Source organism: Macaca mulatta, chromosome 16, assembly GCF_049350105.2.
Source record: "Macaca mulatta isolate MMU2019108-1 chromosome 16, T2T-MMU8v2.0, whole genome shotgun sequence".
NCBI classification, from domain to species: Eukaryota; Metazoa; Chordata; class Mammalia; order Primates; family Cercopithecidae; genus Macaca; species Macaca mulatta.
In genome coordinates this window covers 89,860,782-89,879,041 of record NC_133421.1, presented here as the reverse complement: position 1 = coordinate 89,879,041, position 18,260 = coordinate 89,860,782, and the positions used below count along the sequence as shown (strand labels likewise).

Below are 18,260 nucleotides of genomic sequence, written 5' to 3'. Positions count from 1 at the left end.
AAGAAGAAGAGGAGAAGGGCCCTAGACCTAGACGCCCCGTGACCACCCCATGTTGGCTGAGGCCGAGACTGGAGTGACATGCCGAGGGTCGGTGGTAACACTAGAAACTCAAGAGAAGGCATGCGGTAGACCCTCCCTGGAGCCTTCATGGGGGATGCGGTCCTGCTGACCCCTGGAGTGTGGACTTCTGGCCTCCAGAACCACGAGCAAATACTTTTCTGTTGTGTTAAGCCACCCAGTTTACGGTAATTTACGATGGCAGCCAGAGGAAGCGTGCACGGCGGCAAAGGGGATGTGGAAATTGTCCGTCCATCTCCAGGGATGCGCTGCCAATGGGCATGCTCCCATGGAAGGCTCCTGAGTGCCCGGCCTCCACCCAGTAGAAGCTTGTGTCGCTGGAGTCTGACTCCAAGTCAGAATGATCCTCTGTCCCACTTCAGGACCAGCTATATCATCTGTGGAGCTCAGTGCAAAATGAAAGTACGGTGCGCTTGTTTTAAAAACGTATTCAGGCCGGGCACGGTGGCTCAAGCCTGTAATCCCAGCACTTTGGGAGGCCGAGGCGGGCGGATCACGAGGTCAGGAGATCAAGACCATCCTGGCGAACACGGTGAAACCCTGTCTCTACTAAAAAATACAAAAAACTAGCCGGGCGCGGTGGCGGGCGCCTGTAGTCCCAGCTACTCAGGAGGCTGAGGCAGGAGAATGGTGTAAACCCGGGAGGCGGAGCTTGCAGTGAGCTGAGATCCGGCCGCTGCACTCCAGCCTGGGCGACAGAGCGAGACACTGTCTCAAAAAAAAAAAAAAAAAATTCAGAATTTCAAGGCAGCAATAGCAGAGCAATAAAGTCAGCCCAGGGCCCCCGACTCCAGCCCCGCCTCGCATAACTGAGGGGTCTTCAGGCCCACTGTCTATCAGGACGGTAGCTAAAGGTAGGGGATGGTTTCCTTCACAGAAGATGGAATGTCCTAAAGTTAACTGTGGTGTTGTTTGCACTTATCTGTGAATACACTAAAAGCATCGTAAACGGGTGAATTGTGTGCCATGTGGGTTATAGCTCTTCCTTTTTTTTTTTTGTGAGACAAGGTCTTGCTCTGTTGCTCAGGCTGGAGTGCAATGGTGCAATCTCTGCTCACCGCAATGTCCATCTCCTGGGCTTAAGTGATCCTCTACCTTAGCCTCCTGAGTATCTGGGATTACAGATATGTGCCACCATGCCAGGCTCATTTTTTTTTTTTTTTTTTTTTGGAGAGATGGGGGTCTCACTATGTTGCCTGGGCTGGTCTCAAACTCCTAGGTCCAAGCAATCCTCCCACCTCAGCCTCCAAAAGTGCTAGGATTGTAGGTGTGAGCCACTGCGCCTGGCCGTGAGTTATATCTCAACAAAGTTGTTTAAAAAAAAAAAAAAAAAAAAAAAAGATCCGGGCTTGGTGCAGTGGCTCACGCCCGTAATTTGGAAGGCATAGGTAGGAGGATCGCTTGAGCCCAGGAATTTGAGACAAGTCTAGGCAATATAGGACGTTCCTGTCTCTAAAAACAAACAAACAAACAAAAACAAACAAACAAAGATTTGAGAGTGACTGGCGATCCCACCCTGCCTCCCGCTTCCCTCTCTGACCCCACTCCCTGCCAGGAAGCCGGAGGAGGGTGGGCTGAGGAGGTCCCTGCAGCGACCGGTTCTGCCCCTGCCACCCCACGGCCAGGGCTGGGGGGTCCACAGTGCATGGGACACCGGCACCCTCTTTCCTTTCTCCTCGTTTTCAGTCTAGGCTGGGCCCCCTCCCAGCCAGGGCCTGCCTGTTCAGCGCCCCCACCACAAGCGGGGTTCCTTTCTTGCCAGCTCCTGTTCTCTGCCAGGAGGTGTCGGGCAGGAGCGTGTGCTCCGGGCGTTCCCCTGCCGGCCTCCTCCCTTCCATCCCCTTGGCTTCCTCATTCCAGAATCCCCGTTCACCTCAGCTGACCCCGTGACCCCCTAGGAATGTTTCTGGCTCCTGCGGAGGCGTCTGGGGTTCCCCTCACTTAGATGGCAACCATGTGGGCGCAGTCATTCCGTCACGTCAAGCCCAAAGTCTCCAGGTCAAACCCAACACAGGACCAGGGCAGCCTCCTGTACCTCCCTCCCCAGCTCCTGGCGAAATGAACCAAATGTTGCTTTTTAAAAAGTTAAAAAAATAAGTAAGTGAATAAAGCAGCAACCACAAAATGAGGAAAGGAAAACAACTTTTCTGCCACAAACTGAAAAATAGCAAAGGCCAGGCACGGTGGCTTACGCCTGCAATCCCAGCACTTCGGGAGACTGAGGCAGGCAGAACGCTTGAGCCCAGGAGTTCGAGACCAGCCTGGGCGACATGGCGAAACCCTGTCTCTACAAAAAATACAAAAATTAGCCGGGCGTGGTAGCATGAGCCCGTGGTCCCCAAGCTACTTGGGAGGCTGAGGTGGGAGGATCACTTGAGCTCAGGAGGCAGAGGTTGCAGTGAAATGAGATTGCATCACTGCACCCCAGCCTGGATGACAGAGTGAGACCCTGTCTTAAAAAAAAAAAAAAAAAAAGGAAAAAAAAAAAGGCCAGGCGCGGTGGCTCACGCCTGTATCCCAGCACTTTGGGAGGCCAAGGCGGGCAGATCACGAGGTCAGGAGATCGAGACCATCCTGGCAAACATGGTGAAACCCCGTCTCTACTAAAAATACAAAAAAAAAAAAAAAATTAGCCAGGCGTGGTGGCGGGCGCCTGTAGTCCCAGCTTCTCGGGAGGCTGAGGCAGGAGAATGGCGTGAACCCGGGAGGCGGCAGAGCTTGCAGTAGCGGAGATCGCGCCACTGCACTCCAGCCTGGGCGACAGAGCGAGACTCTGTCTCAAAAAAAAAAAAAAAAGAAAAATGGCAGACAAGCCCTGAAACCAAAGGAGTGGTGCCAAGGGGCACTGGGGGCACAGGTGTCAGTGCAACCCTTAGGGACAGATGCGGGAAGAGGGGGCCTAAGCATCCCTCTACTGTTTGGGCAGCTGAAGAGAAGTCTAGGGAAGTCAGAGAAAACGCCCCAGAGCTGCCTCCAGCTTCCGTGGGAGTCCTCAGCAGGGGTGGGGAGGAGGCTGTACTGAGCCGGGAGAGAGCCCAGGCCTGGCTGCCCTTCTCAGTGTGGGGCAACCACCGGATTTCTTTAATCACACATCCAGTACCAAACTACGGTGGGAATAGCGTCTTCCAGCCAAATAAGAAGATTCTTTACCCTAAGAAATAATGCAAGCAGTAGAAATCAGGGTGGGGGTAGGGGAAGGAAGTTGTCACTTTATCTTCCATGACCCTGTGCTATCTAAAATAAAGTAAGGCCAGGCGACGTGGCTCATGGCTGTAATCCCAGCACTTTGGGAGGCAGAGGTAGGCGGGTTGCCTGAGGTCAGGAGTTCAAGACCAGCCTCGCCAACATGGCAAAACCCCGTCTCTACTAAAAATACAAATATTAGCTGGGTGTGGTGGCGCACACCTGTAATCCCAACTACTCGGGAGGCTGAGGCAGGAGAATCACTTGAACAAGGGAGGCAGAAGTTGCGGTGAACCGAGATCGTGCCACTGCACTCCAGCCTGGGAGACAGAGCGAGACTCCATCACAAATTAATTAATGAATTACATTCAACAAAATGTTGATTTTATTCTATTTTCCGTTTTGTGGAGAATGGGGTCTTGCTATGTTGGCCAGGCTCTCAAACTCCTGGGCTCAAGCAGTCCTCTTGCCTCTGCCTCCCTGAGTGCAATGATTACAGGTATGAGCCACCAAACCCAGCACTGATTTTACATCATGTCACTAATTTATCAAGGTTTTTGTAATCTCTTATCTGAATCTTGGGGATTTTTAGGAACTAATAGTTCTGGTCATTGTGAAACTGTTCTACCTCATTTGACATTCCATTATTATTTTTGACAATTAAAAAATCTTTTTTGGCCGGGCGTGGTGGCTCACACCTGTAATCCCAGCATTTTGGGAGGCCGAGGTGGGCAGATCACAAGGTCAGAAGTTCAAGACCAGTATGGCCAACATAGTGAAATGCCATCTGTACTAAAAATACAAAAAAGTACCCGGGTGTGGTAGTGTGCGCCTGTAATCCCAGCTACTCGGGAGGCTGAGGCAGGAGAATCGCTTGAACCTAGGAGGCAGAGGTTGCAGTGAGCTGGGATCACGCCATTGCACTCCAGCCCGGGTGACAGTGCGAGACTCCATCTAAAAAAAGGAAAAAATGTCGAATCTGGATGCACTGCCTATAAGTTAGCCCAGCTTCTCACGGAGCAGTACGTAAAAAATAAAAACAAAAAAAAAACTTTTGCCAGCAACATCTGAGCTGAACTAAAATTTAAGTAAAATTAAAAGTTTACATTTAAATCATGTAGAATATGATCCCACTTTTATGAAACCGTGTTAGTTTATCTCTGGGAGTCCCTCAATCTATGTGCCCATCCATCCATTCATTCCAATCCATTCATTCATTCCAATCTGCCGATCAGTCTGTCCTGTCATTCTGCGCGCACGTGTGTGTGTGTGTGCGTGCATGAGACAGAAAGAAGGGGTTAGAGACGGAGAGGCAGAGAGCAGAGGGATTTGGGAACACTCCTCACCAATGCTAATAACGCTTGTTGTTCATGGTGGTCGATGTTAAGAAATCTGTTGAGGCCGGGCGCGGTGGCTCACGCCTGTAATCCAGCACTTTCAGATGCCGAGGCAGGTGGATCACTTGAGGTCAGAGTTCGAGACCAGCCTGCCAACATGGTGAAACCCCATTTCTACTAGAAATAGAAAAATTAGCCGGCTGTGGTGGTGGTCGCCTGTTGTCCTAGCTACTTGGGAGGCTGAGGCAGGAGAATCACTGGAACCTGGGAAGCGGAGGTTGCAGAGAGCGGAGATGGCGCCACTGCACTCCAGCCTGGGAGCCAGGGTGAAACTCCATCTCAAAAAAAAAAAAAAAAAAGAAAAAAAAAAAAGAAATCTGTTTAGAATAAACAAGCATGGGTTCAATAAAAACCATAAAGTCATTATTTTAGAAAACAATAAAATTAATCCAATTGATCAAACAGAGAAGGAGATGGGCCTCATCCTAGAAGTATTCGCCACGGAACACTGGGGTCCGAGGTTGTCTAGGACAGTCCTGTTTATGACTCTTGTCCTAGAGTAGTGATCAATGGTACCACCTTTCTCTCTCAATACAGACTCGGTTCAGGGGCACATCATCACGGGAAGGGGAGGCAAAGGCACACCGAGGCCAAGCTCCTCCAGCTACAGCAGGGACACCCGCAGAAATGTCTCCTCTCCTGCTCCCCTCAGCCCCGATGAATGCGGCGCATGGAGGGGGTGGGAGCCCAGGGGATGACAGATACTGGCTGAAGTGGGGAAAGTTCTAGAAGAGGGAAAGCGGGAGGAAGACTTGGCTGGTCCAGGATGCATCAGTTGGAAAGACAACTGTTTCTTACCCTCAGGGCAGGATTTCTTAGCTTTCCACTTAGTGAAGGACAGTGCAGCATCTTCATAAAATCCCGGTATTTGCCCCCAAATCTCTTACGAAACATCTACGTCAATAGGCATCGGCCTGAGCCTAGAGGTTCCAAAGCAGATGGAAAATACAGGAGTCCCTAAAGGGTCGCCTACAAGGTCTTTCTTTGTGGCCAATGGCCCTGTGATTAAGTTGGTTCCAAAGAGCCAATGACCCAAAAACTAGGGCTTACCACAGTATAATGTTTGTTCCTAGCAAATGACACTCTGGCACTCTCTCTAGTATTTCACTATATCGAGTTGCCAAGGGGCCACGTCTCCAGCTTGCGGCTGAAACCCTGGGAGTTCTGGACAGCCAGGTCTGTGTGGATACCCTGAGGACCAGGACTGGTGGCCAGCCCCGGACTACAGGTTCCTTGGGTGCCTTCCCAGAACTGGGTCCAGGTGGCAATGGCTGGGTCTGGGAGGGTCCTCTCGTTGGACTGCTCCTCTGCCCCTGACTTGCCCGAGCCTCACAGGACTCCTGAGGAGGCTCTGAGGGTGCTGACTGTGCCCTCCCATCAGACTAAACTCAGAAAGCCAGGGCAGCTCAAGCCAAAGCTGCCTCACCAGCAGCTGAAGGCAGAGGCTCTGCAGGACTCTCCAGACCCCAGCCTATTTCCCCAGCCAGCTGCCCCTCAGGCTTCTGGAGCCCCCAGAGCCACACTGGGCTTCGAGCATCCGTGGGTGGAGCTAAATAGAAGTCACTAGTCCCTTCTGCAGTTGCAGTGAAGCAACTTACAGTAGACTCCAGTGGCAGTTCACAATTGCAGGAGCTTCTTTGTAACTTGTCCCAATGTACATAGGGGTTAGTCCTAACAGAAAAAACAAACAAACAAAAAAACACTTTAGGGCTGGGCACGGTGGCTCAAGCCTGTAATTCCAGCACTTTGGGAGGCCAAGGCAGGAGGATCGCTTGAGCCCAAGAGATTGAGGCTGCAGTGAGCTGTGATTGTGCCACTGCACTCCAGCCTGCGTGACAGACCAAGACCCTGGCTCAAAATAAGGCAAAGAACGAAAGAAAGAGAGAGAGAAAGGAAGGAAGGAGGGAGAGAGGGAAGGAGGGAAGGAAGGAAGGAAGGAAGGAAGGAAGGAAGGAAGGAAGGAAGGAAAGAAAAAAAGCAGGAAGGCAAGAAAGCAAGCTAAATAGAAGTCACTAGTCCCTTCTGCAGTTGCAGTGAAGAAAGTAAAGAAGGAAAGGAGGGAAGGAAGGAAGGAAGGAAATGAAAGAAGGAAGGAAATGAAGGAAGGAAGGGGAGAGAGAAAGAAAGAGAGAAAGAAAGAAAAGAAAGAGAAAGAAAAAGAAAAAGAAAGAAAAAAGAGAGAGAGAGGGAAGGAGGGAGAGAAAGAGAGAAAGAAAGAAAAGAGGCCGGGAGCAGTGGCTCACACCTGTAATCCCAGCACTTTGGGAGACCAAGATGGGCAGATCACCTGAAGTCAGGAGTCTGAGACCAGCCTAGCCAACATGACAAAACCCTGTCTCTACTAAAAATAAAAAAAATTAATCGGGCGTGGTGGCATGCAACTATAGTCCCAGCTACTTGGGAGGCTGAGGCAGGAGAATCACTTGAACCCAGGAGGCAGAGGTTGCAGTGAGCCAAGATTGTGCCACTGTACTCTAGCCTGGGCGACAGAGGGAGACTTCTGAAAAAGGCAAGAAGAGGGGAGGGGAAGGGAGGAGAGGAGAGGGTCCAGAGATCCCTAATTCCAAACTCTGAATCTAACTGTACAATTCTAGAAGAACCTAAGATCATAAAATCCTGAGCATCTAAGATGTGGGTTCTCCTTATTTGACCCCTCCCAGGTCAACATCCTTCTCCTAACCCAAGGGTCAGTCTCTTCCCTTGCCAGTGAAGTAGGGAAGAAGGCACATGTACACACACACACACACACGTACACACCCCATGGGGGGCAGATGGTCACAAGCCCAGGAGGAGGGGGCACAGCTCATCCCAGCCCCCCAGTGCCATGACAGGCTCGCTGTGCCCCTGCTACCAAGAGCAGGCAGCTGGTCTTGCTCACTTTGTTCTGAACTTAGACACCTTCCTTCCCCTGTCTTTCGTCCCGCGGCAAAAGTGAGGAGATGAGAGTATAAAACGGAGAATCCCTTTCATCTAGCATGACCCGTGCTGTTTAAAGGTGGAACTCAGCATTCAGAGAATGTTCCAGCGATTGATCCAGCAACACAGACAAGCCGTTTTCTGCTCTCTAGTCCACACACAAGGCAGCACCTCCACTCCTGATGAGGAAGAAGCCGGCCCCTCCCACTCCCCTGGGACGCTCTTGGCCCCATCAGACCTGTGTCGGCTGAGCCCCTCCGTAGGCTGAGCCCTCCATAGGCTGACCTGCTGTCTGCCGGATGGACTGTGTGCACTTACCTTCACTCTCCCAGGGAAGCGAGGACTGAATGTGGCCCAATCTCTGGCTGAACTGAACAGCAGTGGACAAGCAGGTTTGACAGGCACGTCCCACAGGAGCAGTGCCTTATATGGGGCTTCTATGAGCCATTGAAGCACAGTACATTCCCACAGCTGGGCATTGATGTAAGAACCACAGGGATGGCGGAGAACAATCTGTGCATCTGGTCGACCCACAGAAGATGGTGACTGAGGGGAAGGCTTCAGGGCTGGGGACTGGGAATCCTCTCTCCTTTGTGAATGGTCACCCAGTTCATCATTTCTACCCTTGGGAAAATCCTAGGAAGACCAGGATAAATTCTAGGGCCCTTCTTGGTTCTCCTGATCCATTATCGGAAGTATCTAAATAATTACAATAGATCCATCTCAAGTCAACATTTCATAACTATTGTTTAGATTTAGATGAAAGTCTTGGTCCTCCATGTTGACATATGTCTAGAATCTGATCGATTTTTGCCACCTGCATTGTGGTGCCCTGATCATGGCCCACCGGGACCTCTGCAGTGGCTTCTAACTTCTTCCCATGCCCCCATCACCAGTGCTCAACGTAGCAGGCAGAGAAGTCCTGCTAGAGCATGAGTCAGCTCCTGTCATTCCCTTCGGTGTACAGGTCCTGGAGTCCTCAGCATGACCACGAGGCTCTGCTTATCAAGTCCTTGCTGACCTTCTCTCTCTTTCACCTGTTCCAAACACACAGCCTGACAGTCTTGACCGTCCAGGCACACTTCTGCCCCAGGGCCTTTGCACCTGCTGTTCCCACTGCCTGGAATACTCTTTCCCGTCCTTCCTTCCAGACTCTACTCAAATGCTACTTCCCAGATCATCCTACTTAAGTCTGTAGACCTCCCATCCCAGCCTTCTCTCCCCTTCTCTGTTTCATCTTCTCTGTGGGAATACTGCCTTGACCTAGTGTGTATTCTAGTTACGTGGCTTCCTGCCAGCCTCCCCACTCCTCAGTCACCTACTGAGGACAATAATTATTGTTTTTCTTGTTCCTTGCTGTGTCCCCACCCCTAGGGCTGTGATATTCCATAAATATTGGTTGAGTGAATGAATAAACATTGGTGGGGGCTTAGTTTCCAATGATGCAGACACTGAAAGAAGGGAAATTCACAGCTCCATGGCCTGAGAACCTTCAGGATTCTCCTGCAGATAGTCAAAGGTCAGCTTTCAAGGTCATGTAGCTCGTGGTAGCTGAGCAGCAACTCCCACCCAATCTCCTGGTGATGAGCCGGCTGAGGGCACAGCCAGATGGGCAGAGCAAGTGAGAACAGAGGCCGAGGCCAGGTGCGGACATGAACTCTCCAACCAGGGTTCCAGCCCCACTGGGTGTCAGCTTCCCCTTGGGCAGGTTGGTTAAGCCCCTAAGACTCAGCTTTCCCGGTTTCCTCCAGCAGGCCTCAGGATAAGCCCTGCCCCACGGTGGGAAAGCTCGCCAGCTCATCACACTGTGCTGGCCACAAAGAAAGTTCTAGTTACAGAAAATGCAAAGACATGCTGCCATTCCCAGTAAAAGAGGGGGCCAGAAGAATGCACCGGAGACAGGAGGAGTCTCACTAAGAACAGAAATAGCCATAGAAATAGTCAAGGTGCAGCCATAAAAAGGAACGAAGGGCCTTTGCAGAGACATGGATGAAGTTGGAAGCCATCATTCTCAACAAACTAACATGGGAACAGAAAACCAAACACCACATGTTTTCACTCATAAGTGGGAGCTGAACAATGAGAACACATGGACACAGGGAGGGGAACAACACACACGGGGGCCTGTGGTAGGGGGAGTAGAGGGAGAGCATCAGGACAAATAGCTAACGCACGTGGGGCTTAAAACCTAGGTGATGGGTTGACAGGTGCAGCAAACCACCACGCCACACATTTACTTACGTAACAAACCTGCACATTCTGCACATGTATCCCAGAACCTAAAATAAAATACAATAAAATAAAAACAGTCAAGGAAGCCACAACCCCAAAGGACCCTGTGTTTTCTGAGGGCAAAAACCGTATCTTAGGCTGAGTGTAGTGGCTCATGCCTGTGAGCCCAGTGCATTGAGAGGCTGAGGAGGGAGGGTTGCTTGAGGCCAAGAGTTCGAGATCAGCCTGGGCAACATAGGAAGACCCTGTCTCTACAAAAAATAATTAAAAAAAAAAAAAAAAAAGCCAGATGTGGTGCAACATGCCTGTGGTCCCAGCTACTCCAGAGGCTGACGTGGGAGGTTCGCTTGAGCCCAGGAGGTAGACGCTGCAATGAGCCGTGGTTGCACCACTGCACTCCAGCCTGAGCAGCAGAGGGAGACCCCGTCAAACAAAACAAAACAAAACAAAACAAAACAAAAAAACGTATCTTAATCACGATGGCGTCTTCAGGAGGGCCCCACTGGCAGGTCATCTATATCACACAGAATTGCAGCTGCGTACACATATCCAGAGCCAATAAAGCAGCACCTCTAGTAATCTGGCCAGGTTAGCTTAGGGTATCCCTAGAAAAACTCGGAAGGGGGACCTGCGGGACAGGGGCCAGCAGGCACCAGGACGGCACCACCCAGGGGCTCTGTGCCCTGTGGTAGTGATCAGTAAAGAAACGGACATGTGCCAGACTTGGGCCAGCTGTAGAGCTCCTCTGGGCACACTTTTTTTTTTTTTTTTTTTTTGAGACGGAGTCTTGCTCTGTCACCCAGGCTGGGGTGCAGTGGCTTGACTTCAGCTCACTGCAGCCTCCACCTCCCAGGTTCAAGCAATTCTCCTGCCTCAGCCTCCTGTATAGTTGGGATTACAGCTATGTGCCACCATGCCCAGCTAATTTTTGTATTTTTAGTAGAGATGGGATTTCACCATGGTGGCCAGGCTGGTGTCAAACTCCTGATCTCAAGTGATCCACCCACCTCAGCCTCCCAAGGTGCTGGGATTACAGGCATGAGCCACCACGTCTGGCCTCCTCTGGGAACTTTATTCATCCCTAGAATTTAGGGAGTTGGGGAAAAGCTTTGCCTTGAAATCATGATGTTGGCACCAGATGAAGATGGAGGCGTGAGCCCTACAAGAATAAAATTCAGATCCTCAAAAGAAACCCCCAAGATCAGGAGTTTAGGTTGATTGAGGTAGGGGCCACTACCTGACTCCCCTACCATGGGTGGATGTAAATAAAGGGTCAGGGTATATAAACAGGAGCTTATACATCTTCACTCTTGTACCTAGGGGCTGGGAGGATTCCAGGACTTACCCCAAGATACTCTAAACAGGTCCTCAACATCCTAGCTGGAGACCAGAGTAGGCGTCTTGGGCTGGGTGACTGGCTGTGGATGAAGATGAGTGGCAGCAGAGACCTCACGCCCACCTCTGGGCTGCAACAGTGCGTGCAGTGGGCTGGGTGGGGAACGGCAGGAAGCAGCTATTTCCACAAGAGCTGGTAAAACTGGTCACTCCTGTTGTGTTTTACAACTGCCTACCTGACAGCTCTGCTTGGGTGTCTAGCCGCCTCAAATATAACCTAGCTAAGTCATATCTACTGACTTCTTTTTCTTTTTCATTTTAAATACTGAGGCAAAATTCACACAACATAGAATTAACCATTCACAAATTAAAAAAAAAAAATACAGGGTCTTGCTGTGCTGCCCAGGCTGGAGTGCAGTGGTGTGATCATAGCTCACTTCAGCCCGAAACTCCTAGGCTCAAGTAATCCTCCCGCCTCAGCCTCCCAAGTAGTTGGGATTACAGGCATGTGCCACCACATTCAGCTAATTTAAAAATTTTTTCTTTGTAGAGATGGGGTCTTGCCATATTGCCCAGGCTGGTCTCAAATATCTGGCCTCAAGTGATCCTCCTGTCTCAGTCTTTCAAAGTACTGGGATTACAGGTGTATGCCACCATGCCTGGCTAATTATTTTATTTTATATTCTCTAAAGATGGGGTCTTGCCATGTTGCCAAGATTGGTCTTGAACTCCTGACCTCAAGTAATCCGCCCACCTTGGCCTGGGATTACAGTGTGAGCCACAATGGCCAGCCAAAATTACCATTTTTAAAATGAACAATTCAGGCCAGGCGCGATAGTTCACATCTATAATCCCAGAACTCTGGGAGGCCAAGGTGGGCAGATCACTTGAGGTCAGAAAATCGAGACCAGTCTGGCCAACATAGTGAAACCATCTCTACTAAAAACACGAAAATTAGGCCAGGCACGGTGGCTCAACGCCTGTAATCCCAGCACTTTGGGAGGCCAAGGCCAGCAGATCACGAGGTCAGGAGATCGAGACCATCCTGGCTAACATGGTGAAACCCCGTCTCTACTAAAAATACAAAAAATTACTAGGTATGGTGGCAGGCACCTGCAGTCCCACCTATTCAGGAGGCTGAGGCAGGAGAATGGTGTGAACCAAAGAGGCGGAGCTTGCAGTGAGTCAAGATTGTGTCACTGCACTCCAGCCTGGGCGAGAGAGCTAGACTCTGTCTCAAAAAAAAAAAAAAAAAAAGAAAGAAAGAAAAAAACACAAAAATTAGCTGGGATTGGTGGCGAGTGCCTGTAATCCCAGCTACTCAGGACGCTGAGACAGGAGAATCGCGTGAACCCTGGAGCAGAGGTTGCAGTGAACCGAGATCTCACCATCGTACTCCAGCCTCACTTCAGGTAACAAGAGTGAGACTCCATCTTAAAAAGATAAATAGATAGATAAATAAATAAATAAATAAATAAATAAATAAATTAAACAATTCAGGCCAGGCACGGTGGCCCACACCTGTTATCTTAGAACTTTGGGAAGCCGAGCTGGGAGGATTGCCTGAACTCAGGAGCTCAAGACCAACCTGGGCAACAAGGCAAAACCCCGTCTCTAATAAAAATACAAAAAAATTAGCCCGGGGTAGTGGTGTACACCTGTAATCCCAACTACTGGGAAGGCTGAGGCAGGAGAATTGCTTGAACTTGGGACACGGAGGTTGCAGCGAGCCAAGATCATGCCACTGTACTTCAGCCTGGGTCACAGAGTGAGACTCTGTCAGACAAACAAACACACACACACAATTCAGTGGCACTTAGTAAATATACAATGTTGTGTGACCACTATATCTAGTTTTAAAACATTTTTACCACCCAAAAAGAAACCACACACCCGTTAAGCAGCTCCCAGTCCAAGGCAACCACCAATCTGCTTTCCATCTCTGGATTTGCCTGTTCTGCACATTTCATATACATGGAGTTGTGCAATACGTGACCTCTTGCATTGGTGTCTTTCCCTCTACATGAGTTTTTGAGGCTTCTCCGTGTCATAGCCTGTGTCAGTGCCTCATCCCGGATGTGGCCATATCATATTCCACCATGTGAATGCCATGCTTTGTTGATTCATTTGTCTGTTCATGGCCACCGGGCTCCTGTGAGTGCTGCTATTGTAACCGTGCAGTGGGTTCATTTATCCCACTTCCCAGAAAGAGCCAATTTATCAAGACAGAGGAATTGCAATAGAGAAAGAGTTTAATTCATGCAGAGCTGGCTGAACAGGAGACTGGAGTTTTATTATTACTCAAACCAGCCTCCCCAGAATTCAGAGGCTAGGAGATTTTTCAAGGATAGTTTGGGGGGCCTGGGAATGAGTGCTGCTGGTTGGTTGCAGATGCAATGACAGAGGTGACAGTCTTGTTCTGGGTGAGGCCACAGGACACATTGGCAGGTTCAGGTGGAACTATCAGCTGTCAGAAATGCAAAACCCTGGCTGGGCGCAGTGGCTCACACCTGTAATCCCAACACTTTGGGAGGCCAAGGCAGGCAGATCACAAGGTCGGGAGACCAAGAACATCTTGGCCAGCGTGGTGAAACCCCATCTCTACTAAAAATACAAACAAACAAAAAAAATTAGCCGGGCGTGGTGGCATGCACCTGTAATCCCAGCTACTCTGGAGACTGAGGCAGGAGAATCACTTGAACCTGGGAGGTGGAGGTTGCAGTGAGCTGAGGTCGGGCCACTGCACTCCACCCTGGGCAACAAGAGTAAAACTCCACCTCAAAAAAAAAAAGCAAAATCCTGAAAAGACATCTCAGAAGGCCAATCTTAGGTTTATGTGTACACGTCAGCAGAACTCAGGCTCCTCTCATCCTCCTAACTTGGTAGTCTTTAAATTAGCCTTATGATGGCAGTTCAGTTTTGGAGAAGGGCTATTATCATTTAAACTGTAAACTAAATGTCTCCCAGAGTTAGCTTGGCACAAGTCCAGGAATAATAATGGGCAGTTTTGAGGTTAAAGACAAGATGAGGCGTTTCGCTTGAGTCCATGAGGTTGAGGCTGCAGTGAGCTATGACTGCACTACTGCACTCCAGCCCGGGCTACTCAGTGAGACCCTATCTCTTAAAAAATTAAAACAACAACAAAAACAAACAAACAAAACAACCAAACTGCACACTTTGGATTCCATGTGGGATTAACAATGGAAGCTACTCTATTTTGGAGTCTGGTATTTAAAATTCTCACTGCGGCTTGGGTTTGCTTCCTGATCAGGGAATCAGTCCCTACGGGTTTCCATTTATTGATCCTAATCCCTTCCATGAACAGCTTTTGATTTCCTGCCTTCTTCTGTCTTTGGGACACAGGGCTTTTGGGCCCTTGTGTGCAGGTGGTCAGCTGAGAAGCTGAGACCCTAGAGAATACGGCTGAACAGAAATGTGAGTTAGAGTCCATTTGTGGCTAGTGAAACTTCACTTTCTTTGAGCTGTCTTTGGGAGGATTCTGGGTCTTATACAAAAAGACTTATCAGCTGTTTGGTCCAGCTAAAATCTGGTAACAAGAGATTTGAAAGGATTTTGGTTGGGGGAGGGAGGGACAGCGTCTCACTCTGTCAACCAGGCTGGAGTGCAGTGGCGCAATCTCAGCTCACTGCAACCTCCGCCTCCTGGGTTGAAGCAATTCTCGTGCCTCAGCCTCCAGCATAGCTGGGATTAAAAGCATGCACCACCATGCTTGGCTAATTTTTATATTTTTGGTAGAGACGTGGTTTCACCATGTTGGCCAGGCTGGTCTCAAACTCTTGACCTCAAGTGATTCACCCACCTCGGCCTCCCAAAGTGCTGGGATTACAGGCGTGAGCCACTGTGCCCGGCCAATTCCTTCCCGCTTTTTTTTTTTTTTTTTTTTTTTTGAGACGGAGTCTGGCTCTGTCGCCCAGGCTGGAGTGCAGTGGCCGGATCTCAGCTCACTGCAAGCTCCGCCTCCCGGGTTCACGCCATTCTCCTGCCTCAGCCTCCCGAGTAGCTGGGACTACAGGCGCCTGCCACCTCGCCCGGCTAGTTTTTTGTATTTTTTTAGTAGAGACGGGGTTTCACCGTGTTAGCCAGGATGGTCTCGATCTCCTGACCTCGTGATCCGCCGTCTCGGCCTCCCAAAGTGCTGGGATTACGGGCTTGAGCCACCGCGCCCGGCCTTTTTTTTTTTTTTTTTTTTTTGAGACAGAGTCTCACTCTGTCGGCCACGCTGGAGTGCAATAGCACGATCCCGGCTCACTGCAACCTCCACCTCCCAGGCTCAAGCAATTCTCCTGCCTCAGGCTCCAGAGTAGCTGGAATTATAGGCACCTGCCACCATGCCCGGCTAATTTTTGTATTTTTAGTAGAGACGGGTTTCACCATGTTGGCCAGGCTGGTCTCAAACTCCTGACCTCAGGTAATCCACCCACCTCGGCCTCCCAAAGTGCTGGGTTTACAGGCGTGAGCATTCCTTCTCTTTTTAGACCACACAGGGTAACTTCCTGACATTGCCATGGCATTTGTGAACCGTCATGGCGCTGGTAGGAGTGTCATTTTGCATGCTAACACATTATAATCAGCATATAATGAGCAGTGAGGACAGCCAGAGGTCACTTCCATCACCCTCCTGGTTTTGGTGGGTTTGGTTGGCTTCTTTATCACATCCTGTTCTATCAGTAAGGTCTTTGTGACCTATATTTTGTACCAACCTCCTATCTCATCCTGTGACTAAGAATGCCTAACCTCCTGGGAATGCAGCCCAGTAGGCCTCAGCCTTATTTTACCCAGACTCTGTTCAAGATGGAGTCACTCTGGTTCGAACGCCTGTGACACCTCTGTTCACTTCATTTTAAAATAATGGTTCTCCCATATACTTTTACTCTGCCCCACTCCTGCTTCTGCTGCCATATTCAGTACCATGTAAAGAGATTCAGAGATTTCTAATGACCCAAAGCCCTGAAGGAACTCAGAAAAAAAAAGATGCCACTCACCGTTTGTTGGAGGCCTTCTGCTTTCCTTGTGGAGTTTCAAGCGTCACATGCAGAGTCTTCTGAGGTCTAAAGCTCTGCCCTCTTTTGCATGGTATTACCTGATCTCTTTGGCTTTTCGGGGATACCAAAAATTACCCAGTATTGTGAGAAAACTTGACCGTGGTTTGCGTAATGGCTAGGCAAGAGATACAGTTTTAGAGGTGGCTGATGGCAGTTGCTTACAGAAAATGGTTATTACTACAGGGGGTGACAAAAAGCATGGTCTGGGGCACCAGTGAGGTGGGAAATCAGCCAGATTTGTTTTCTGAGCACCGGTAATGGCCCTGCTGGTCAAAGCAGGATGCAAGTTGGGTACAGCGGCTCACGCCTATAACCCCAGAATTTTGGGAAGCTGCAGCAGGAGGATCACTTGAGCCAGGAGTTTGAGACCACCCTGGGCAACATAGTGAGAACCCCATCTCTACAAAAAACTAAAAAATTAGCCAAGCATGGTGGCATGTGCCTGTGGGCCCAGGTACTTGGGAGACGAAGGCAGGAGGATCACTTGAGCCCAGGGGGTCAAGGCTGCAGTAAGCCATGATTGTACCACTGTATTCCAGCCTGGGCAATGGAGCGAGACCCTATTTCAAAAAAAAAAAAAAAGCAAGCTTTAAAAAAAAAAAAAAAAACAGCTGAGACCAGCAGATGGAAACAAAAGTGACCTCCAGTTGCCCTCACCATTCATCAGCATAAAGACCTTCCTTACAGCACTATGACAGCTTATAAATACCATGACAATACCCTATATGGTTCCAGAACTTCCCCACTTCTTTCCTAGAAAATTCAGAATAGTCTACCCCTTGATTAGCATATAATTAAGACCAGGTATAAATGTGGCTAGCCAGTGCTCCCTTGTTGCAGCTGTGGCTACCCCTGCTGCTGCTGCTCCTCCTCCTCCTGCTGCTGTTTACTGCTACTCTGGCCTCTCCCTGTGGGTTAGCCCTGCCCTTAAATTATTTTCCGAGCAAAGCCAAGAACTCTGTCAGGCTAAGCCCCAGTTTTGAGGTGTGCCTGCATTACCTAGAGGCTATCAAAGCACAGCCCACCAAGGGATAAGACTCCCCGGGCGATAGGCTGACCACAGATTGGGATGACTGGCTTTGTTTCCGAGTACCCCCATTTTTCTAAAAGATGTTTAATTATTTTTTCCTCTCTTTTTTTCTCCTTTTCCCAGTTCCTGACTTCCTACTTAGCCCTTTAGACATGCAAATCTAGCCTTTTCTCCCCTCCTTCACCGGACAGTACCTCGAGATCCCTTGGCAAGTGTGTCTAACTCCTTGAGAATTAACAGTTGATTTACAGACCAAAGTATGCCTGCTATGGAACTCCCTCATCAGGAGGTGGCCTGGAGAGATAATGGCCTGCCCACAAAAGTGCCAGCAGTCACTAGCTCGACCACCTGATAGATAAGGCACTGGAGCTAGCATGAACCCACTTCTGCCCCTGCTCACTTCCTCCCCTGTCTTTTAGAAGTGCCTACTTTCTGTTCCAAAAGCAAAATGGGACAGCTAAAGGCAAGACAGATGCCTGTGCCACTTCCCCAAGCTAGCTTTGGAATAAATAACCTTATTTGTGCCAGACCTCATTCTAAATAATTGGACTCTGCACGTGGCCAGCAACTAACCTACTTTACTGCTCAGTTAGAGCTCTGGGTTGCCCACCAGGCTCCAGGGAATGGCCTTACAATGAAATGCACCGTGGGGCATCACACCTTCCCGTCCCATGACAAAATGAAAAGCATTGTGCAGGTATCGCACAGTCCAGTCCTGGGCTGAGATGAAATGCACTGTGGAGGCATTGTACTGTCCAGTCCCATGACAAAATGAAATGCACCATGGGAGCATCGCGTCATCCAGTCCCGTGCTGAGATGAAATGCACCGTGGGAGCATCGCACCGTGCAGTCCCGTGCTGAGATGAAATGCACCGTGGGAGCATCGCACCGTGCAGTCCCGTGCTGAGATGAAATGCACTGTGGGGGTATTGAACCGTTCAGTCCCGGGCTAAGATGAAATGCACTGTGGAAGCATTGTACTGTCCAGTCCCACGACAAAATGAAATGCACCGTGGGAGCATCGC

At 49.7% G+C, this 18,260-nt stretch overlaps 1 protein-coding gene across 2 annotated transcripts in view; it reads right to left on the bottom strand.

Annotated features, from left to right (window-relative positions):
- CARD14 (caspase recruitment domain family member 14) overlaps positions 1-18,260 on the bottom strand; it is a 75,927-nt gene that overhangs the window by 33,872 nt on the left and 23,795 nt on the right. The window contains exons 3-6 of one of the 2 annotated variants that reach the window (XM_077973151.1): positions 16,145-16,764; positions 9,816-9,853; positions 7,893-8,611; positions 4,608-4,936 (exon numbers count right to left, since the gene is read on the bottom strand). The gene's annotated coding sequence lies outside the window, so the exon portion shown is untranslated. Of the gene's footprint in view, positions 1-4,607; positions 4,979-7,892; positions 8,612-9,815; positions 9,854-16,144; positions 16,765-18,260 lie in introns of those variants that run through there. The other variant, XM_077973153.1, reaches the window with a different exon arrangement.